The 24707-nt window shown below is 37.9% G+C and overlaps 1 long non-coding RNA gene across 1 annotated transcript in view; it reads right to left on the minus strand.

Annotated features, from left to right (window-relative positions):
- Positions 1 to 15408: 15408 nt before the first annotated feature.
- The window catches only part of LOC126934844 (uncharacterized), a 471590-nt gene continuing 462291 nt past the window's right edge, over positions 15409 to 24707 (minus strand). Inside the window, exon 2 of the long non-coding RNA XR_007719128.1 lies at positions 15409 to 16260. This is a non-coding gene — a long non-coding RNA (uncharacterized LOC126934844). The remainder of the gene's footprint in view (positions 16261 to 24707) is intronic.

The following is a 24707-nucleotide window of genomic DNA, read 5'->3' on the forward strand; positions in this document are numbered from 1 at the left end:
TAGAGCTAATAACTGCATTTAGTAAAATACCAAAATACAGGATTAATACACACAAGTCAATTATATTTTTAAATACTAGCAGCAAATAATGGGAAATAAAATACTAAAAAAAAAAATCCACTTATAATTATAAAACATAAAACACTCAGAGATAAATTTTCAAAAATATGAATGTAGTGAGTTGCATTGGGTCCTCCAAAAGATATGTCTACTTGGAACCTTAGAATGTGACCTTTTTTTTTCTTAGGAATAAAAGGTTTTTGCGCATGTAATTAAGGTAAAGGTCTTATCTTGAATAAGGATGGGCCCTAAACCTAATGACACTGTTCTTATAAGAGACACTGAAATGCAGAAGGAGAAGGTCACATGAACATCTGAAGCAAGAGGCAGAGATTGTAGTGATGTGTCTACAAGCCGAGGAATGTCAAGGATTGCTGACAACACCAGAAGTTAGGAGAGAGGTATGGAATAGATTCTCCCTCAGAGCTTCCAGAAAGAATCAACCCAGCCCACACTTTGATTTTGGACTTTTGGCTTATTAAACTAAGGAATATATTTCTGTTGTTTACCCATATTGTAGTAATTTGTTATAACAGCCCTAAGAAACTAATAAAATGTATAAGACCTTTGCAGTGAAAATGTCAAACTATTGCTGGGGGAAGTTTTAAAAGGCTTGAGGAAATGCAGAGATATACCAGGCTCATAGACTGAAAGACTCCAGTATTATTAAGATGTTAATTCTTCTCAAATTGGGCCATAAATTCAAAGCAATCCCAATCAAAATTCCAGCATGTATTTTTGCTGTTGTTGAAGAAATGGACAAGTTAATTCTAAAATTTGCATGGAAACACAGTTTCCAGAATTTTCAAAGTAATTTAAAAAGAATGGAGGATTTATATTACTTTATTGCAAGATTCACTATATAGGAACAATAACAAAGACAGTGTGGTGCTGAAGAAAGAATAGACAAGCAGATCAATGGAACAGAAAAGAGTCAAAAATAGACCCACATTTATATGGTCAATTGATTTTTTTTTTTTTTTTGACAAAAATGCCAAGGAAACTCAATGCAGGGTTGGGGGAAGTCATTTCAACAAATGGTGTTAGAACAATTAAATGACTATATAGAAAATAATTAATCCTGATCCTCACCTCATACCATATACAAAAATTAACTCAAGTAAATAATGAACACTGATGTAAAAGCTAAAGCTCTAAATCCTTTACAGAAAAACATAGAAGAAAATCTTCACAACTTTGAGGATAGGCAAAGATAACAAAGATAAGATACAAAAACAAATAACTATATGAAAAAATGATAAATCAGACTTGCTGAAAATTTAAAACTTTTGCCCTTTGAAAGTCACTACTAAGAAAAATACACAACAGGAATTGAGAGAAAATATTGGTAATACACACAATATGACAGACATATTTGGTATATAAAGCTCTCTTAAAACTCAATATTAAGATAAATAGCATACTAAAAAAGAAAAAGATTCAGACAAATACTTCACAGAAGAAGATCTACAAATTGTCAATACATACATAAAAAGATCCTCAAAATCATTAGTCATCAGGGAAATGAAAATTAAAGTCACAATGAAAAATGACTACACACATATTACAATGACTAAAATAAAATAGACTGGCAACTGAAAGTTGAAGATACTGGAACTCACATATGATCTTATGGGAACATAAAATGGTAAACAATTTTGGACAACTAGCAGTTTCTTACAAAATTAAATATACATGTAACACATGACCCAATCATTCTAACTCCTAGAATTTACTAAAGAGAAATGAAAATATATGTACACAGAAAGACTTGTACACAAATGTTGACAGCATATCAAAAAACTGGAAACAATCCAACGTCCATCAACTGGTGAATGGATAAACAAACCATGATATATCCACACTACAACGAAATATTACTCAGTGATAAAAAGGAACAAACTACTTACACATGCAACAACATGGATGAATCTCAAAATTGGTATTCTGAATGAAAGAAACCAGACACAAAAGAGAACATACTGTTTTACTCCATTCATATAGAACTATAGAAAATGCATACAAATTTATGGAAACAAAAATCAAATCAGTGCTTACCTAAGGCCAGAGCCGGAGGGAGAGATGGACTGCAAAGGATCTCAAGGACACTTTCGGAGATGATGAAGATGGTCTGTATTTTGATTGATGGTAGTCTTATGGATGTAAGCCCTGTTAAAACTCATCAACTGTATATTTTAAATAAATGCAGTTTTTTGTATGTGAATTATATCTCAGACCTCACGTGAGCTTTGTAATTTCTCCATCTTCCTCTGTACACTAGCAAATAACTCTTCATGACAATCCAAAGAGGGATCTGGATTGCTTTTTAATTTATGTTAGTAAACAAATTTGTATATTCTAGATTAGGGATGAGCAATCTACATCCTTGAGCCAAATCCAGCCTGCGCTGTGTTTTATTGGAATACAGTCATGGTCATTTGTTTACTCTTCTCTATCATTGCTTTGTTCACTGTGATAGCCAAGTTGGGTAGTTGCAATAGAGAACATACGGCCCACAAAGCCTAAAATATTTACTCTTTGACCCCTCACAGATAAAGTTTGGTGGCCCTTATTATAGATAATAAAAAGTTATATGTGGACATGGGAATATTTGCATCAATGTTATGACAGAAAAAGGAGAGATATACTTACATGAATGAGTAAGAATGGCACATTGGACTTAAAAAAATCCATGTCCATCAATATGAATCAACACCAAAAAAATGAGAAGAGAAAGAATCAAATATATTTAGCCTTTGGGTCCTCAAACCACCTTGTATTAATCAAGGCTGTTATAGCCAAAAGCTTTAGAGAGACTAACGTGAAACTTTTTAAAAAGAGCAAGGAAATGCCTTATGAATTCGGCCAAAAATGTCTTGCCGAATTTCCCTTTCTTGGTCATGAAATAAACGGAGTCAACTGTCATTTCTATTCATGAAGCAAATTCTGTATCTCAGTTTGATGAACAGTTACTTATCAAACTATGCTCAATGCCCAATTTCCTTCAAATATAGTAAACCCCTCTCAGTTAAGGGTGGGGAGGGAACAATGTATGCTAGTGGAAAGAGGTATGTCTTTGGGGGAAATAAAAGCTCAGCGCTAGATCCTGTCACTACCATTATGAATAATTGTGTGATGTTGGGCAAGCTGCTTAACTTCTCAAAACCATGGCTTCCTCATCTGTAAAATGGAAATAACATTTCCTCAATTATGGGGTTGTTGGGAAGTTTAAATGTGGAATGTAAACAAAACCCCAAACACAAAGTAGTCAATGCAGAAATATTATGTCTCCCCTTGCCCATCACCATTGCAATGGCAATCTTATTATTTAAGATGAATTTCATCTCAACATCCCAAGATGATATTGACAGTTACTGCTCTAGAAAGTATTTTTAAGGTGTTTATTTGGGGGACAAGATTAATTAATTTCTAAATTTGGCTTTAATTCAATTTTTACATAAATATATCATCTTTGTCTCTTCCTAGAGAAGCATGTTGTGCTTCTATGTGTTGTGAAATACCCACTATGTTTTCCTAATAACTCTATATTCCCTATACTGATTATGCCAGCATTTGCAAAAGTAATTTAAAAACCATTTGCTTGGAAGGAAGAACAGCTTTCTCAAAAGTTTTTTTTTTTTCTTTTTGTGGCGTTATCAGAATCCTTTTTAGAATTGAATGCTCTCATCTTTTTTGAAACAATTTTTCTAAGATAAGAGAAAGACTTTTCAAATACTGCAAGTCACTTCATAATTTTATGGAAGAAATTGTGCAATCAACTTAGAAATATTAAGTTCAGTTTCAGCATGCCCCTTATATAGGATCAATGATGAGCAAATCTTTGTATCTGTGTTCTTGCATCACTGAGGAGCAGAATTTGTCTTTGGACCTCTCTGGCTATGACAATCCGAAAGCCCTAGAGTCACCTGTACCAGCAACAGCATAACGTCTCCCATTCCTAAGAGTGATTTTCAGCTTATATTCTTAATATGTCCACATTTATCACCTGCCTTTAGGATTTGGAACTCTATCTATTTGCTTAGACTTGTTCCTCTCTTGTAAATTACTCCTCTGTAGGTACACTTTAATTTGCTGCCACCAAACCCCTCTTGCTTAATTAAACTCCCAGTCTGGTTCCTTCTAAACAGCTCTGGCCTGTTGTTATCCATATCCCAGCATGACATTAAGCCGTTGGTCCTCCCTGGGTTCTAGTTTAACCATGTATAAAATGGAAATGTTGTGTTCTTGGACACTCTGCACAAATGTACTAAAGACAGATAAAAGGAGATACAAACACTATTCTAATTTTCAAGCAGAACAGATTTTCTTATTGCTGACATTACTAAAGGTAATCTGAACGGTGGTTTTAATCAACCATTTCTTTTTTAAATCAATTTTATTTTTTATCTTAAGTTCAGGGATACAGGTGCAAACATGCAGATTTGTTACAGAGGTAAACACGTACCATGGTGGTTTGCTGCACCTATCAACCCATCACCTAGAGATTAAGCCCCACATGTATTAGCTATTTATCCTGATGCTCACCCTCCCTCTGCCCCCCACCGCCCTGACAGGCCCCAGTGTGTGGTGTTCCCCTCCGTGTGTCCATGTGTTCTCATTGTTCAGCTCCCACTTATAAATGATAACATGCGGTTTTTGGTTTTCTGTTCCTGCATTAGTTTGCTGAGAATAATGGCTTCAAGTTCCTGCCATGTCCCTGCAGAGGACATAATCTTGTTCCTTTTTATGGCTACATAGTATTTCATGTGTATATGTACCACATTTTCTTTCTCCAGTCTATCGTTGATGGACATTTGGGTTCATTCCATGTCTTTGCTATTGTGAATAGTGCTGCAATGAACATACGTGTGCATGTATCTATAATAGAATGATTTCTATTCCTTTGGGTGTATGCCCAGTAATGAGATTGCTGGGTCAAATGATTTTCTGGTTCTAGGTCTTTGAATCTAGAGAAATCGCCACACTGTCTTCCACAATGGTTGAACTAATTTACATTCCCACCAACAGTGTAAAAGCATTCCTATTTCTCCACAGCCTTATTTGCATCTGTTGTTTCTTGACTTTTTAATAATCGCCATTCTGACTGGCATGAGATGGTATCTCATTGTGGTTTTGATTTCCATTTCTCTAATGATCAGTGATGTTGAGCTTTTTTTCATATGTTTCTTGGCCACATAAATGTCTTCTTTTGAGAAGTATCTGTGCTCATCCTTTGCCCACTTTTTAATGGAGTTGTAATCAAACCATTTCTATAACATTTCAAAATAGCCAATCTAGAAGTTATCATAATTTTTAAATCTTACTATGTTTTCTTTAAAATAGCATGTGGCATGGAGAAAGGAGAGTATCTATATGAACATACCTAGAAGAACCTAAAAATAGAAAAGAAACAAAACAAAGCTACATATTGCCAGACACATGAAAAGCCCACCTGACTACTGATAAGGACTCACAAGTAACCATCAAGAAGCTTAACACAAAACCGGAAGCAGTGAGCCAATAATGGATTGTCTCAATCTTTCAGTAATAAAAGTTGTGATTTGCAAAGTGACTCTTTCCCTTTTCTGTCTCTATCCAGAGTGGTGTGCCTAGCCTCCTCTGCAGTGCTTGGCTCTCCTGAGCACCATGCTGGGACTTACTAGGGACAGCACTTTTCAGAAGCACTGAATACAACAGTATTCCCAGTTAGTGAAATGAAAACCATTTGGCTCTGGTTTAAGAAAGTGGCCTGCAGTGAAATTAACAAAATATTGTATGTGTTTGTGTATATTGTGAAGAAGGCGCTCAAGATAGGTGTAGAATATCTTTATTTTCATAATGTCATGTTAAGCTAATTTTGTTTTTGAGACAGGGTCTCACTCTGTCACCCATGCTGAAGTACAGTGGCGTGAACACAGCTCACTGTAGCCTTGACCTCTTAGGTTTAAGTGATCCTCTTGTCTCAGCCTCCCAAGCAGCTGAGACTTTAGGCATGTGCCACCATGCCTGGCTAATTCTTTATGTGTGTGTGTATGTGTGTGTGTGTGTGTGTGTGTGTGTGTGTGTGTGTGTATATATATATTTTTTTTTTTTTGTAGAAATGGAAGTCTCACTATGCTTTCCAGAATGGTCTCAAACTCCTGGGCCCAAGCAATCCTCCTGCCTCAGACTCCCAATGCACTGGGATTATAAGCATGAGCCACCATGCCCAGCCCTAACTTACTGTCTTATCACATTGATTATAGAAAAGTCTCCACCTTTCAGATATGAGACTTTGCTTTCTATCCCTAAATTAATTTGGGACCTAATCAACCATAGTGTAAATAGAGCAACACGGCAACATGCCCTTCCTTACCCAGAGGTCAGTGTTTCTTCAACCTCAACTTCCCAGAGCCCATCCTAGAATGCAGAAGTGAGCAAATGAAACACTTTAAACACTCGAAGTAGCATCTGAGAGTCGCCACCATACAGTGACGACTTTCTCTTTATAGCCCCACTCAGAACTGGAAACTGACTCATTTCATTTACAATTTATGACAGTCTTGGCTAACTTTTTCCCCTGGCCCAAAGATGTTTTGGAGTAACAAACTACAAGTGAATTGGGAGAGCAGCTGGGAACAGGCACAAGAAGAGCAGAAAAAGCAACTGCCAACAGCTCGATACAGAAAGGCAAAAAGCAGACAAAGACTTTTGAAAGCCCAGAATTCAACAACAGCAGTTCATAACAGTGACCCATAGCCATCCAGGGCATTAGGCGCAGAAAATTTGTATGGAGACTGAAAAGGCAGAAGTTGTCGTGTTGCCTGGGTAGGTAAGCTCCTGTTTTTATTAAAATTTACTTATATGGGGATTTCATTCCTTAATAAAATAGGATAGCTGAGGCACTGCTAATGTAATTGAAGAGGGGCTCATTTCAGCACTTTTATTTGGTCATTTTACATTATTTTCTGTTGAAGTATTGCAAGAAGGATCTATGTGCCCAGAGAGGGCAGGGCCATGTCGGTTTTGCCCATGTGTCTATACTTTGCATAAACACAATAAGGTGCTTAATGAATGTCTGGTGATGATGATGATCAAGAGCTTAATAACAGGGTCTTCTCTAAAGGCTGATTAATGGGGCTTCAAGTTAATATCTTCTCATTCTCTCCTTGCACTTATATTTTTGGTGTGTGCATGGGAGTAGGGGGTAGAAGGACTATAAATTGAGTATCCATTGGAAAGAATGTAGAAAGGCTATTCTATTTAAATAGTAGATAGCTTTTACAAAATACTTGCTGATGGTGAAATAAGATATCCAAAATTGTATTCCTATGACACATTCTATTATTTGGACATATCTTATTTATCCAAACTCCATTTCCAAGATTGTATAATCATACTTGCTGTTTACAACATCTGAAATGGACCTGCAAAGTTAAGTGGTCTTTGGTTCAATCAATGAATTATCTGGCAATAGACCTATGTACTAGAAAACCAAGCGGTGCTGACAGTTCCTGTGATCGTACAGTTCTGCCATGACACACACAAGGCCATTTAATTTTCTACTTGAATGTAGCAGGTGGTAACTCTTCAGTCACCGGCTCTCATCTACCAGTTAGTTTAACTCTTATTACCATTAAGTCAAGCATAAAAACAAAAAAATTAACCCTGCCTTAAATAGGATCCACTCACCAGCTTCCTTGTTGCCATCCACTGTGCCATCATTCTTCCAGATTTAATGTGCAGGAAGTTATCTTAGATCTGCCCCTCCCGCAGCCTCCTCAAATGCATTTTTAGTGATAATGTTCTACAGCTCTTCTGAGGCACATGTGTCTTTTATCTCTCCACTTTTCACTGTTGTCTTTGTCTAAGCTCTTAGCCTTCTTACCTCTCAGATAACTTCAGCAGCTTCCTGACTAGCTTCCCCATCTCTGGTTACTTTCTTCTCCAGTCCACCTAGAATTTCAGTAACAGGATAATTTGCTTTAAATTCTGCTTTTAATTTGTCATGCCTTAAGCCCTTCACTGGCAACTTATATCATTTCATATTTATGAGTCCATAAATATGAGAAAAACTCCATAAGCAGGAAAACATTATAGACTTGGCATCATCACAGTAATGACTCCTCTTGGATGTGACATAACATGACCCATCTTCCCCGAAGTATAACCTGATTTGAAGCTGCTGGCCAACGTGCCACACTGGGCTCTGGTTAGGTCAGGCTTGTCACTGTCACTGAGCATATCCTATTCTTCCTGTACCACTCTTCCCTCCAGGGGCTGAATGAAAGTACAGGCAGGAGTTTTTTATATTGTGAAATGACCAGACCTACAAGGTTTGCCCAAGAGCTCTGTTCTTGACCCCCTGTCTTGTTTATTTTATTAAAGCCTTGGATGAAAATAGATTACATTCTTATCAAATTTGCACATATTGAAAATGGGGGGAAACAAAAGCTACACCAGATGACAAGATCAAAGTTCAAAGAGAACTCCAACAAGAGGTCAAAATGAAGAGCACGAAATGTGACAGAAATAAATACATTTTGAATGTTAGATTCAAAGCTCCAACTGAACTGGATGGGAGAAGACCCTGTACAATTATTATTCTAAAAAATTCTCAGGAGAGAAGGTCAGGATGAGGGTGAGAGGGTATGGATTAGTTACAAGGAAAAGATAAACAAAGACAAAGGTTCTGCTTCCAAAATGGCCAATGCGCACTTAGGCTTAGTTAATAGACTTACGTTGCCTAAAAGAAGGGAGGGGCTAGCTACATGGTGTTCTTCACTGATGGGACAGCTCAAGAATATTTTCAATTCTGTTTTCTGTATCAATTGACAAATACATGAAGAATTATGAAGGATCTAGATATCATACATATAGTATAGATATAGATTTATTCATGTTTGACCTGAAAGAAGTGACATAAAGAAAGGATGCAATGTCAGTGTTTTGAAGGACTATCTGAGTAGATTTTCTCCCTGTGGCTAAGGAGATAGGAACTAAATCCACTGGTGAAAGTTTGGAGGAGGTAAACTTTGGCTCAATAAAAAATATTATTTTCTATCCATGAGAGACATAAAGCAGTGGAATAAGATGTCTTGAGAAATTAACTTCTTATGACTGGAAGTTTTCATGTATAGATTGAGTGACATCATCACAGAAATTTTTCTGGCATTCTTGGAGTGCAGAAAGTTAGACTAGATAACCTAGATGAAAGAAGACTTTCTCCTTTCATCCCTAAGGTGTAATATTGGTCCTCACACCTTGTAAAGCCCTCTCCTCTCCCATCTCTACACAACACTTATCATATTTTCTTTCCACTGACAGGTATCTCTGTCTTTCTCACCAGACTGGGAGCTCTCTGAAGGTAGAGATTCTATTTTTTATCTATATATCCCTGGCTTCCAGCATGATGCCTTAAGGAGCTGAGGTACTCAATATATTTCACTGAATTAACCGAATTATGAAGTTCTACTGAAAAAAAAATCCTATCTACCCTTCAGTGTCCGGCACAAATTTCCACTTTCCACAGAAAGCCTTCCCTGATCACTCCTATAGCATATATTCTGTGTCAGACAATTTGCCACATGTAATTTTCTGTTTCTTTCTTGTATAATGTTGTTTACTATGTGCCATGTCTATCATACCGACTAGACTATCAGTTCACAATGAACAAAAGAATACCCATGCATGATCTCATGGAAGTGGAGAGTACAGTGATGGTTAACAGAGGCTGAGAAGGACAGTGGGGAGAAGGAATAAAGAGGGATTGATTAATTAGTACAAAAATACAATTAGATAGAAGAAATAAGACCCAGTACTCAATAGCAAAATAGGGTGACTATAGTTAACAATAACGTATTATATACTTCAAAGTAACTAGAAGAGTAGACTTGGAATGTTTCCAACACAAAGAAATGACACATATTTGAGGTGATGGATATCCTATTACCCAGATCTGATCAGTGATACACATTGCATGCTTGTACCAAAATATTGCACGCACCCCACAAATATGTATAACCATTATGTATCCATAAGCATAAAAAATAAAATAAAATAAATACCATTTTAAAATTATGCCTTATTGCCATGCTCAGGACAGAACGGGCTACTGATAATGTGCTCACTGATTGATTGAGAAGTAATATTGTAGAATGTTTTGGTGTTAAAGAATCATATTCCACTTTTTAATTACAAAGAGAAAAATGGTAACTTTACAGTGGAGAAATGTGAGAGATAGAACCTTACCCAAGTAATCAAAATTTACATCACCCGGGAGACAACGTCTTGCCATAATCGACCCCGAGAAGATGCAGTGAAAAGGGCACATCGTTGCTTGCGTGGTGTTCCTGCCAAAAACGAAAAACCTCCATCTAATCACAAGGAAACACCAGACCAACCCAAACTGAGGGACAGTCTGCAAGATATCTGACCAGTAGTAAGCCACAGAAAAGCTGAGACACTGTCACAGATTAAGACTGAACAAATGTGACACTACATGCAATGTGGGATCTTGGATTGGATCCTGGACCTGAAAAAGGACATCTATGGGAAAAGTTGAGAAATTCTAATGAGGTTTGTAGATTAGTCAGTAGTATAACCAAGCTAACTTCCTGGCTTGGATACTATGGTTATGAAGATGTTAACTTTAGGGGAAGCTAGATGAAGGCTCTATGAGAATACTGCACTATTTTTGCACCTTGTCTATAAGTGTAAAATTACTTCAAAATAAAACGTTAAATAAGATTTATGAGTTTGGTTTTCAACTTGAGTGAGGATCCAAACAACGAAGGCAGCTACCGTGAACCAAAACGAATAAAGTACACTCCATTCTTGTTACTCGCGGTAGCTGTGTTCTACATGGTTGCTGCGAATAGCGAATTAGTGAATACTAAAGCATTGCTCCTAGGGGAAATACAGGGTTCGTTTCCTAAAAGCCTCTGGCCACACTTTTGTCAACTGATCAATGCACAACATTGTTTTATGTGTGTTTCTGTTTAAAGACATCCTATTTAATATGTATTGTTGATTCATTAACAATGAACTCATAGCTAAAAGCCCTGTAACTCATGCCTGAATGAAGTTTATTAGCCACATATTTTCTTCATCAGGCACATCACAACCTTCTTATGCTTAGGAACTCTAGCCAGCACTTCAACATTACACTTGGGAGTCATTTTAAACAGCAAAATCATCAACAGAAAGCATACAAATGCAAAGAACAGTGGCATCGGGTGACACACATTTTTTGCCACTCTGCACATGTCAATAAATGATTACAGAAGCTCAGCAAGTGTTAATTTGGGGATTTCAAATACATTTTAGTGAGTGGGCTAACTCACAATGTGGAATCTATGGATAATGAGGATTGACTGTACCTGGAAACACGCACAATGATTGTGAACTTCTTGGCAGTCACCTTGAGTCAATAAGAAATAAGTATATTGATACTTGCATTTGAAATGATAAAGGGAATTCTTGAAAGATTAGCAATTTAGTAAGTAACTTAGTTCTATCTCATTTTAGGGTCTTTTTCCTCATCCTGGCTACACTAAGGATTTTTCTAGTACCCTGGCTTCATCAATGCTAACGATATTTGTCTCCTTTCCATTTTAGTCATCAGTAAACACAGCCACAACCTGAACTTCAGTATCAGTATCCCCAACTGCTTCACCTTCAGGAAGTCCCTTCTTAATTGCCACACATCCCACTCTCCACTTCTATTGAATCTATTCAACTTCCACTTAAGGCCTAAAAACAAAAACTCCTACTTATTCCCCCAGCCAGTCACTCTCTTCTAGCTGTGCTTTATTTAGTCAGTAATACTTGGGAAGTTATTTTGATGATGCTTTCACTAGCACCCCACAATCCACTATCGTTTGATCTTTTACAAGTTTTTATCTTCCAAACTTCGATCGCGGTAATCAGTTTGTTTTTTGTGTGTCCATTGCTGGTCTGCCAACTATTTCTGCAAAAATTCACAAACACATATTGCTTAAATGCAAAATAAATTAATTTACCTAATCAACCTTCAACAAGTCTTCATTGTTCTTATTCTTATTGATCTACTTAAAATCCAATTGCACAGACAGGATCTGCCAAATATCCCCTCCTTTCTACACACACTGCCAACAAACACTCTATTTCAGACTGATACATAGATCACCTGAGCCTATAGTAGTAAGTTCCTAACTAGTCTCTTCACATCCTGTCCTGTCCACTTTATAAGCTAATTAATCATCTAAAGTAGACAGTTAATCAACCTACATGCTCCCCATAGCTACCTGGCAAAAGTTCAAACACCTTTACATGGCATTCAAATTCTTCTACGAACTGACTTCAGATTACTTGTAAAGCCTTTTCTTCTACTAAACCTATTTGCAAACTATGTCTCAGCCCAAATAGACTATTTGCATTCTTGAAGACGTCCTATTTCTCTCTAATCAAGTCCCCTGTCTGCACTTTTCTCTTTATGTGGAATATTTTGCCCCCTCATCTCTGTCCATCAAAACTTTACCTGTTCTTCAAGCCCCAATATAAAGTACATCTCTCCATGAAGCCTACTCTGATTCTACAATTGGAAATAGTCTCTTCCTTGAATTCACTATAGCACTTTGGAACTGCAGTTAATGCATTTGTATTTGTAATTATTTTATTCTTCACACTACATTTCAAGATCGTTGAGGGCAGGAAATACCATTTCAATCTTGCATTTACCACAGCACCTAGCATAAATGCTCAGCAAAGTACTATTTAATACATGAATGAATAAATGTGCCTCCCATATGCTTAATATGTATATGTATGTAATATATAATGTATAGATAGATACATTTACATGTAACCTCTGTATAACAGTTAAAATTGAACAAGGTACAACACATTGTCAATGGACCATATTATTGGTAGATTAAAACTGGCAGTAGACATAGGAAAAAAAGAAAAAACAAAAGTGGTAAATTAAGAATTATTTGACAGGCCAAAATAAAATTGATTGGGAAAACCTACGTGTGATTAACTATTATAATATTAACTTTTTAGGCAGGGTTGTATTGAAATCTTCCCAGATACAGAAATTTATATACTTTATTCCTAGGAATCCAAAAGAAAACATAAGAATGAACATATTCAATGAATCTTAAATTGAATAGACATTGCTAGACACAGTTAATACCATAATAGCACATCACTTAACTTGAAGGACTTTTCAATTTTGATTAAATGAAAAAAGTAACTCATTCCTTATTCTCTATTCCATTTGCACAGTGAATACTAACAAAATAAATTGCCATCATTACCATCACTATCAACATCATCATAAAATGTATTTCTTAGTTTAAAAAAAACTTCAAAAACTATACTAAGAGACGTAGCTCTGTAGGAAGCTACAACTGTAAAAGCTTAGTAACATCAAAGCAAAGCAATTTATCAATTTCATGACTATGATGGTTTTATTTACATCTAATGAACAATATAGAAAAGCGTACATCAAGGTCCAGCCATTTAACAAGGGACATTTCTCCCCAGTAAGTTTTGTTTTGTTGCAGGAAAATTGAACGTGATTACTCTAAAATTTAAAAAAATTAAGTAATGAAAATAAGTCAGTTCTGTACTGATAAGCATTACAATATTTCTTCCTGAGGTATTTTCTACATATTTATGGTGTAATGAACCCTTTAATATCTGGTGATTCCCAACATGCTAAGGTAACTTTTCAAAAGCTAAGCTTCAGTTGCAGCCTAGTGTCATTGGCTGTTGAACGTGTTTCAGACTGGATCATGTGCACTGAAGCAACAGCAGAATGAAAGGTAAAAATTCTGTAGATGCTAAAATAAACCTCTATGGAACTTACACGGAGGGCATAAAGGTGACCTGAGATTACCATTTCCTAAATCAGAGACTTGTGAAAAATTGCTTGCCAGAAGAAAATTTTGTTCAAGTGAACACACACTTATTGAGCACCTATTCCGAGTCAACCTGGGAATAAAAGGATGGTTAACATGGTGTCTATCCAATCAAATAATTCAAAAAACTATCACAAAATAGACATATACAACACTAAGTATTATATGCTATGATATGTTAGTTGTTTAAACAAAGTGTTATGTGAAAACAGTTGTCTAAGGGAGGGGAGAAGGAAACAGAGAAAAAGGCTAGTCTCTGACCTAGGCTTCAGAGGACACAGACAGCCCAAACAAACATATCCTCAACCTTGAGTGTAGCCTTCAATAGGAATCCAAGTTTTAGGATAATTCCAAAGCATGATATATGAAAGTGATTGAGATTAAAGATATATCATAAATATCTGAAGTGATGAGTATGCTAACTAGCCTGATTTGATCATTCCACATATATAGGTGTCAAGACATTCCATCGTATTCCATAAGTATATACAACTATTTGTCAATTTAAAATAAAATAAAACTTAGAAAAGATAAATCATAGGCAGAATGCATGATGAGACACTGAATGAAGTTAACAAAATGAATTATGTTTATGGGGCTAGTATTCTCGCTTAATAAACCTTAAGACCCTGCAAGATAAGGAATATATTATTGGGTGTGGTGGCTCACCTCTGTAATCTCAGCACTCTGGGAGGCAAAGGTGAGAGGACTGCTTGAGCCTAAGAATTCAAGATCAGCCTGGGCAACAAAATGAAACCCCATCTCTCCAAAAAAAAAAAAAAAAGAAGAAGAAGAAGAAGAAAATTAGCTGGGCATGGTGGTGCACACCTGTAGTCCCAGGTACCTGGGAGGCTGAAGTGTGAGGATCCACTGAGCACGACAGTTGGAGGCTACAGTAAGCCCTGATCACACCACTGTACTCCAGCCTGGGAAACACAATGAAATGCTGTCTCAAAAAAACAAAACAAAACAAAACAAAACAAAAAACAGAAAGGAATATATGCTACAGTCCATATTGAATTTATTGTCAGAAGCGCCCCGAGAGATGTCGTCATCTGATACAGAAGAGGTTGGGAGTGACTTACTGGGGCTTTTAGCATTTACAGGTGACTCTTCAACATGGGTTTGAGCTTCATGAGTCCACGTATAAGCAGATTTCCTTCCGTCTCTGCTACCCCTGAGATAGCAAGACCAACCCCTCCTCTTCCTCTGCCCCTCAGGCCACCCAACGTGAAGATGACAAGAACGAAGACCTTTATGATGACACACTTCCACTTAATGGATAGTAAATATATTGTCTCTTCTTTATGATTTTTTAAATAACATGTTCTCATCTGTAGCTTACTTTATTGTAAGACTCTAGTATATAATACAGATAACATACAAAATATATGTTAGTCAACTGTTTATGTTATTGGTAAAGCTTCCAGTCAACAGTGGGCTATTAGTAGCTATGTTATACTTGGATTTTCAACTGTGTGGGGGTTGCTGCCCCTAACTCCTGAGTTGTTCAAGGGTTGGCTGTGCTATACAGAGACAGTAGAAAAATGATCAGCTTTTAAGAAATACTTTAGCTTAAGGATAAGCAACATCATCAATTGTGCCATGGGTTGCCAAGCTATGGGCTGCCAGAAAGTAATGCATTATATTTAGAAGGCTTTTCTCCTCAGTACTAAATAGAAGAGATTTCCAAATAATAAATCAGGATTCTGGAAGCAGAGAGCATGATGGCTGGGCCCTATCAGCAAGCCTCAGACAGAATTCCTTGCTACCATCATTTTCATCAAAACAGACCAGCATCCAGACACCTCCTGTGAAAACAGAGTGGCCTGAAGTTTATCCTATACTACCTTAGAAACACAATCTATAGATAATTGGATTATCTATACCTTCTTAATAGGTATAATTTAGCTACATTCTTTTAACCACTGTATGCAAGAGTTGGGCAAGTAATCAGCTGAGAAGCCCTAAGCCCTCTGAAAGCAAGATCTTTTGACTGTCCCTATATTTACTTGTAAGAGGCCCAAGGCCATGTATGAAGGAGATTCAATTTTAAAAAAATTTAAATCAACAGCAACAATAAAAACAGCTTTGATTTTTGATCCCAGATAGGCCATTCGAAGTATTACCTGATGTGGAAAGCCTAAAATGCTTGCACAACATAGAGGGTAAAAAATAGTTCTTTTCTTGTTTGTGTTTTTGAGACGGAGTCTCACTCTGTCGCCCAGGCTAGAGTGCAGGGCCGCGATCTTGGCTCACTGCAATTGCCGCCTCCCGGGTTCACGCCATTTTCCTGCCTCAGCCTCCCAAGTAGCTGGGATCACAGGCACCCGCCACCACGCCCGGCTAATTTTTTGTATTTTTAGTAGAGACGGGGTTTCACCGTGTTAGCCAGGATGGTCTTGATCTCCTGACCCCGTGAATTGCCTGCCTCGGCCTCCCAAAGTGTTGGGATTACAGGCGTGAGCCACCGCGCCCAGCCAAGGGTAAAAAAGAGTTCTTAAAAAAGTTGTCTTTGAGGGTGGGAGTGGGGGTGAAAGATAAAAGACCACACATTGGGTACAATATACACTGCTCGGGTGATGGGTGCACCAGGATCTCAGAAATCACCGCTAAAGAACTTATCCTTGTAACCAAAAACCACCTGTTCCCCCAAAACTATTGAAATTTTTAAAAAGAGTTGCCTTTGCTAACAGTCCTGGGGAAGGAATTTTTTATTAAAATATTGACATTCCTCCCAATGCTTCATTTGTCTAGATAAATGTAGCCCACGGTACAAAAATACGTTCTTAGGTCGGGCACAGTGGCTCACGCCTGTAATCCCAGCACTTTGGGACGCCGAGGCAGACGGATCAGTTGAGGTCAGGAGTTCACGACCAGCCTGGCCAACATGGTGGAACTCCATTTCTACCAAAAATATAAAAAATTAGCCAGGTGTGGTGGTGGGCACCTGTAGTCCCAGCTACCCAGGAGGCTGAGGCAAGAGAAATGCTTCAACCCAGGAGGCGGAGGTTGCAGTGAGCCAAGATTGTGCCACTACACTGGGCGAAAGAGCGAGACTCTGTCTCAAAACAAACAAGCAACACCAAAACTACATTCTTAATCAAGTTGAAATGCACAGTGATGATGCTTTATTTATCATGCTTGCATTTTTCTAGCAATTTTTATTTTTCTATCATTCCCAACATTTTTAATTTTCCATGTGCCTGGGATAGAATGTGGAATTAAAATAAAAATTAAACCAAATCTCTATCTAAGAGCTTTCTTGAAGTATGACAAAGGTTTAGGGACAATGCATTTGTAATTCGCTGATGGCAGGAAAACTAATTCACTACTGGGGAATTCTGACATCTAAAATCTACATATTGACATGCTGGAGGGGAATGAGAGAGAACGTCTATGATTTTAATTTACTTAACCTATTTAGAAAAAAAGTCACTTGAGTCATCCTGGCTCACTTTCCTTAGCATTAGTCAGACTGCATTTCCTTAAGCCTGCGAGTGTGTTTCTATGTAAATAAACTATGTAGTTCACTTGGGGATAAAAGTCACAGTATTTAGAGATTATAAAGACCTATTAGATCATCCGGTCTGGCCCACAAGAGATAGTCCCTAGATAGGGAACATAACCGTTGATCTTTGCCAAGAAGCCGAGAAGAAACAGTTGGTAAAAATATTTTCCATACTTTTTTTTTTTCATTTTAACTTATCTAACAGTGCTTCAGTCACTTCCCAAGTGGACTAGTAAAATGATCATGAAACAGCTCAACTTATCGAGAAGATGCAAAGTTTAACTTATCTGAATTGACAATGTTCCACACTCCTCCATTTGTTAAAGAAATGCTCTTGTTTGCAAAATGTGAACAGTGAAGAATCTGCTCTTTGAACTAGTCAGGCAGTTTCCTTTCAGTCAAGAAAGTCAAAAGGCAAGTTGTCTCTCACTGGTTTTCATAACCTACTTTCACTAGTTTCATAGAAATTAGAGATTAAAAGAGGAATTTGTACAGAATAGAAAATGAATATGATACATTTACAACTTACCGCTTTACAAACCAAAGTATTTTCCATTTTCATTTTCTGTATTACATAAAATATGAAATATTATTGAAACTTGAAGTATACAGAAGTTTGGCATTAGGGTAAAAGTCAAAGTGACTCAGCAATATGAACCTTAAGAAATAAGAATTTCCTTAAGAATTTCCAGAGTCAGTATGATAGTTGTATCATGAGAGATTATATTCCATTAGAAATGCTGTAGAAAAAAAATAATGTGACCCTTGACTTCTTAAAGTCTATATCCTAAAGGCTGGGTGCAGTGGCTCAAGCCTGTAATCCCAGCACTGTGGGAGGCCAAGGCAAGCAGATCACCTGGGGTCAGGAGTTCGAGACCAGCTGGGCCAACATGGCAAAAACCCATCTCTACTAAAAATACAAATATTAGCTGGGCGTGGTGGCAGGTGCCTGTAATCCCAGCTACTTGGGAGGCTGAGGTGGGAGAATTGCTTGAACCCGGGAGGTGGAGGTTGCAATGAGCCGAGATCGTGCCACTGCACTCCAGCCTGAGCTACAAGAGCCACACTCCCTCTCTAAATAAATAAATAGTAAAGATACCTATTCTGGTCACTATTCATTTATTCCCTAGTTCTTAAATCTTGTTTTGATCACTCTACGTGTTCTCCCTACTGAGATTATATTCAGAAAATTGTGAATATTCCCGAAGAGGTGAAAGTCACACACACACACACACACACACACACACAGAGAAATAGGAAAAACTAACAAATAGTAGGGGATGAGCTGGTAACGTAAAATTAAAAGTTAGAAAAATTGGATCTAAACATTTAAAGTAGAATTATTTCTTATCAGCTAAACACAAATCAACCTAACCCAGGAAGGAAATTTCCTATTTTTATTTAGTTAGAATTTCCAGAGTCAGTATGATAGTTGTATCATGAGAGATTATATTCCATTAGAAATGCTGTTAAAAAAATCATGTGGCCCTTGACTTCTTCAAGTCTACATTCTAAGTCAAGAGCTTATCTTTTATTTAAGCCCATAACAAATTTGGGGATTTCAGAACTCAGTGAGACTCTCCATGTGCACCGAGCATGCACTGTGAGCTAAGCCCTTTGCCAGGTTTTGCAAGAAATCATAAAGGCAGTATTAGATATGGTCTCTGCCCTTCCAGAGCTTACAGTATGACAGGAAAGATAAATATCTACTCCTCCAACCCTCATCTCCCACACATGATGGAAAGTGAGTGACTAACTTCTGTTATCTCGTTTACATTGACCTCAGATGGTGAATCAGAGTCTAGACAAGAAAATCACACGTGTAGGTGGGGAAACTGAGGAAAGTTTCATGAAAGGATAATTTGTAAAGATTGGACAGAGTTAAGAGGGACCAAGAAGAGATGGCGAAGTGTTCCAGGACTAGCAATAGCAGGAAGTCCTTACACCCCAAGGCCTGAAAGAGCAAGAAGGGCAAGTAGTTATCAGAGGCCACAGAGAGAGCTGAGACTGCAAGAGATGGCCCCCCTCAGGAAGGAATAAAGTCAGGTCCTCTCTGTAGCCTACAGGAAGCAAGTCAGGGGCATTTAGTACCCTAACCTCTCTCTTCACTTTCCCTCTGATCTCTCCTTGTTGACTCCCTTTGGCCAAACACACTCAGAAGCTGGTGGGCAAAAGAGACTGTTGAGGCAATGCATGAGGGTGAGCCTCTGAGAGCGTAGAGCCAGAGAGAAAAAGGTAGAGAAAAGATCTGGCAAGGCAGGGAATGGCCAACAGAGCTGGATGAATTTAGAGCCACCCAAGCTTACAGGATAAGTATATGCTATATCCAGAAGTAAACATTTGGATAGACCAGTGAAGAGTAATGCTTTATTTGCAACAGAACATTCTGGCACTTTCCCATTAGATAAGATCAGTCAATGTTAACGTAAGCTTCCAACTTAAGCCACAGAACATATATGGTGAATTCTCGTTTAACCAGTATTCTGCCAAGTGAGGTCTGTAATTTGCACTTTTATGTGTCAACTAATCATACAAGATAAATTTGGTTTTAGAACAGTGACCTTCAAGCATGCAGGAATCAGAATAATGTATAAATCTTAAGAGACGTTAAATTGTATTTTAAACAGTTTTTTTGTTTTTTTTTTTTTTGGTTTTTTTTTTTGAGTTTTGCTCTTATCACCCAGGCTGGAGTGCAATGGCATGATCTCGGCTCACTGCAACCTCGGCCTCCCAGGTTCAAGTGATTCTCCTGCCTCAGCTTCCCAAGTTTGAGTAGCTGGGATTACAGGCGCCCGCCACCATGCCTGGCTAATTTTCATATTTTTAGTAGAGACGGGGTTTCACCACGTTGGCCAGGCAGGTGATCCACCCACCTTGGCCTCCCAAAGTGCTAGGGTTACAGGCGTGAGCCACCATGCCTGGCCAACAGTTTTAGTTTTAAGCAGAATATATTCTTTATTTTAAAAACTGGTCATTTGTATATCTCATACATGGCAATTCTATTAAAAACTATATTGATTAACCAGAAACTCTGCTTCTTGGTCATGGCAAATAATAAAAAGCTTACTTTCCATAAATTCATTTTGCGCCTTTCTCTTCAGTCTTTGAGGGATATATTATCCTTTAATTATGCTTCATTCAATATGTGTTTTGCATATTGGTTCCAGTATATCAATAGCACTTCGTTACTCAATAATAAAAAGTTACAAATAGATTAAAAGACTCTTTTAAGCCCCTTGAGTATTTAGAACACACACCACAAATGTTCCATTTATGTTTCAAAGTTGCTTATTGGCAGCTGAGCAGGAGCAGTATGTTGCTCTAACACTGCAGGCTCACCATGGAGCATCATGCGTCCCAATTCGGAATTCAAGTTATGATTTGAATCCTATACATTTTATTCAAATATAAAAATGGCAACCACAGAACACTTGAGGCCTTATTCATCAAACAATGAGTCATTCTGGAATTGCTGTCTTTCTTTCCTGGACTTGATGAACTTTGATACATGAAATTTGGCTGCCCTTGGTACAATTCAATCAACAATTAGAGCACTAGAATTGCAGTGATCAGCCTGCTTCGGAAACATGTCTAAAAGTTTTTGAGTCAATGTAAAAGCTGAATGTGTGGCCCGCTCCTCTTTCTCTGTTCCCCTCATCAAAGCCCTCACAGTCATCTGACAGCAGGACTTGGCAGTAATAAATAATGTGTATCCCTCAAATGTTTCAAAGACTATACATAACATAAAAAAGTGATAATTATTTGTTGGATCTGAAATGTGCAGATAACCCTGAAAGTGGATTTCTGACCCAGAATTTTTTTTTTTTTAACCACAGAGAGAAAAGTCTTTAGCACTTGAAGAAATGGGACATCTTAATTTTAGCTTCCGATCACAGTTTATAAACTATAAAACAAATTTCTTTTTAAAGTCTTATAAGAACAAGAAGTGATCTTGACTAAGATTCCCGAGAAAGCCTCGCAAGTGAACGGATAGTAAGATCACAAAAATGTGTTTGCCTGTGATCTTTAGATGACCACACAGAGCACACAGTCTACTTTCAGGTAATTTTCAAGTAAAAATCTCAGTGTAATCATAATGTATTGATTTGTTTTGCCTTGACTCCTTTTCACAAATATATTGATCCACATTCCTTCTACCTGAGGCACTCAGAAGAGAAAGGCAAGATGCACAAAGTAGGATAAGTAAGAAAGAGGTGGCTATGTTATCAAACATTTATTTGGGTCACATTTTAAGAAATACCTCATAAAGTCTCTACTGTGCTTATTCAAAGAGTCCTCTTTCCCTGAATTTGTATCTTGAGAGGTGAAAACTCATTTTCCCCTGCCAGAACTGGAACTATTTATTAAAGCAACAGAAAGAAAATGAAGAAGACAGAGTCCATCTTCTAGACAAGGCTCAAGCCATATTAAACATGATGTTACGTGAACGTCTCCCCTCCTCCACCCTCCTTAATGCACCATATAGAGAGGCTCTCATGCTGTAAAGATGTCATATATACTTTCTCTTCACTCAAAGCTTCCTGAATAAAGAGAGATCTATTTGTCTCCATGGTGTTTTCACCATTAACAGTATCAGAGCTGCAGGAACACAATGGGAGATGTGTTTTCCGTTAACCTCTTGACTCAGAGATGTCCTGATGCTAAACGTTATTGCATTTTGCATTAGCACAGAACAGTGGGAGTTCTGTGACTGATGTAAAAGGGTTGAGAAGGGCCACAGAAGCTCTCATGTGCTCCATACTGCAGTTGGCGGTGGAGCACGAAGCACATAATTTTTGTTCCGAAAGAGCACAAATGGGAACCAGGGAAGGAGGTGTTGAATCTGACACATTCCCTCCTGTTCACCACTGAGATAATCTACACTGTAAAATGATATTCAGTGTCTGATCATAGACATTAGCTTGGCAGAAACTAATTTACTTTTCTTTATTACCTTAGTCATCAGCAAACCATGGAACCAACAAGGGGATTAATATTTACTTTCTTCTCAGGGTACTTTTTCCACTGCCTTAATATGGCCTTCAGTGTTAGTAGTTTGATGTGGTAACCACTACTGAAAATGTTCCTTACTATTCTGCTCATGTCCCTTTGACAGTGCAGAGATAGAACTGGGGAAATACCCTTCCACGCTATAAGACAGGAGGATATGGAGTCTAAGAAGTAAGAGTCGTCCGGGTGCGGTGGCTCATGCCTGTAATCCCAGCACCTCGGGAGACCAAGGCAGGCGGATCACGAGGTCAGGAGATCGAGACCATCCTGGCTAACACGGTGAAACCCCATCTCCACTAAAAATACAAAAAATTAGCTGGGTGTGGTGGCAGACGCCTGTGGTCCCAGCTACTCGGGAGACTGAGGCAGGAGAATGGCGTGAACCCAGGAGGCAGAACTTGCAGTGAGCGGAGATCACACCACTGCATTCCAGCCTGGGTGACAGAGTGAGACTCCAGCTCAAAAAAAAAAAAAAGAAGTAAGAGTCTACTCATGAAATCAAAGATTACTGAGTGACAGTCCCAGAATTACAAAATATTCATTATGGGCACCACAGAAACTATTCTGTTTCATTTCACAAGTTTACATATTTGGACAGTGGAGGTCATAAAGTTTAAAGGATTTGGCTATGGCAGAATCGGGTCGGGTACCAGCACTCATGTACGCATGTCCCCAGGTGAATTCTCTTTACATGCACTATTCAAGCATGCTTCCGTTGAATGAATGACCATTGAACTATGAAAATCTATAGGACCCTGCTCAATGTCACTATATCCCTATTTCTAAAATGTAACATTTTTGTGCTGCATCAAAGGGTTCTGTATTAGTGAAGAAAACTAAAATGTATTAAAAAGATAGACTGTGTGATCCACAATTAAAGGGGGGAACTTGATGTATTTATGTAAAGATGGGAAGCCATCCTCAGATTTCTTACCCTCAGCTTAAGTACTTAGGCTTCTGGAGTAAAGAAGCATTTGATTATGTAAAACCTTGCTATCCTAGAGTGTGTTCCATGTGTTCACAGTATCACCTGCCCTGAAGGAATGGTAAGAAAGAATAGCAGTGGTGTAGGCTGTTATTCTATATGTAGTTGGAACTTATATTAAATATTTAGGAAATATATATTGGTTGAATTAATAAAAACTTGGTTTACTCCTTTTTCCTTAGATCTTCATGAAGCTCAGAGAAGAAAATATGCCAGAGTCAACTTACAGAGAAAGCTAGTGTTTGTCCTCACAAGACTGTCTTCAGAAGTAAACACATCTCTGGTATAAGAAGGGGGTTGGTTGCACTGTTACATGCTAGCTTTAGTATCTCTATTAATAAGCCAATTAGGAAAGAATCTTATGCCTGCTAATTAAGGAGCACAGATGATCCATCTTCAATAAAGTTTATAAACTCACTATTCTAAATGACCAGTCCCCTTAATTGGGTCAGCAAAACATTCTCTGCTGGATGAAGAAGGTCAAGATGCCAGCAATGTTTCTGTTTTGAAGCTCGTCAGCGAACTAGAAAAGTAGCTGGATTAACAGATTCTGAAAAATTAAAATAAGATATGTACCACCCATAGAGATATAATTTCTTGATATATAGTTTCTTGATAATATGTAAAAGTGTATCCCGCCACAAGTCTGTCTTCCTCCCCCCCCTTTTTTTTTTTTTTTTTTTTTTTTTGAGACAGAGTCTCACTCTGTCACCCAGACTGGAGTGCAGTGGCACGATCTCAGCTCACTGCAACCTCCACCTCCTGGACTCAAGCAATTCTCCTGCCTCAGCCTCCCAAGTAGCTGGGACGACAGGTGTGTGCCACCATGTCTGGCTAACTTCTGTATTTTTTAGTAGAGACGGGATTTCACCATGTTGGACAGGCTGCTCTTGAACTCCTGACCTCAAGTGATCCACCCCCACTCGGCCTCCTCTTTTCCTTCTTAAACCCTGAGATTAATTGCTAGAAGATACTATGGCCATTTGCCTAAATGATGTATTTTGGATTTATGGGGTTAAAAATGATTGTCCATTATATAAAATTCAGTGAAGAGTTTCCCTGAGGAAATAGAACACATACTCACCAAAGATGAAGACAAGGGATACATTATTTTGGAAAATACTTTACCCATCCACTACTGCTGAAATTCACACTAAGATGGTATCTAAAGTGGTTTCCAACATTATTTATTTTCCTTGCAGTTCTCAAACTCTGTCACACCATGAGCTATTGGCTAAAAATCACAACAATATGA

The sequence above is a fragment of the Macaca thibetana genome, chromosome 14 (assembly GCF_024542745.1).
Source record: "Macaca thibetana thibetana isolate TM-01 chromosome 14, ASM2454274v1, whole genome shotgun sequence".
NCBI classification, from domain to species: domain Eukaryota; kingdom Metazoa; phylum Chordata; class Mammalia; order Primates; family Cercopithecidae; genus Macaca; species Macaca thibetana.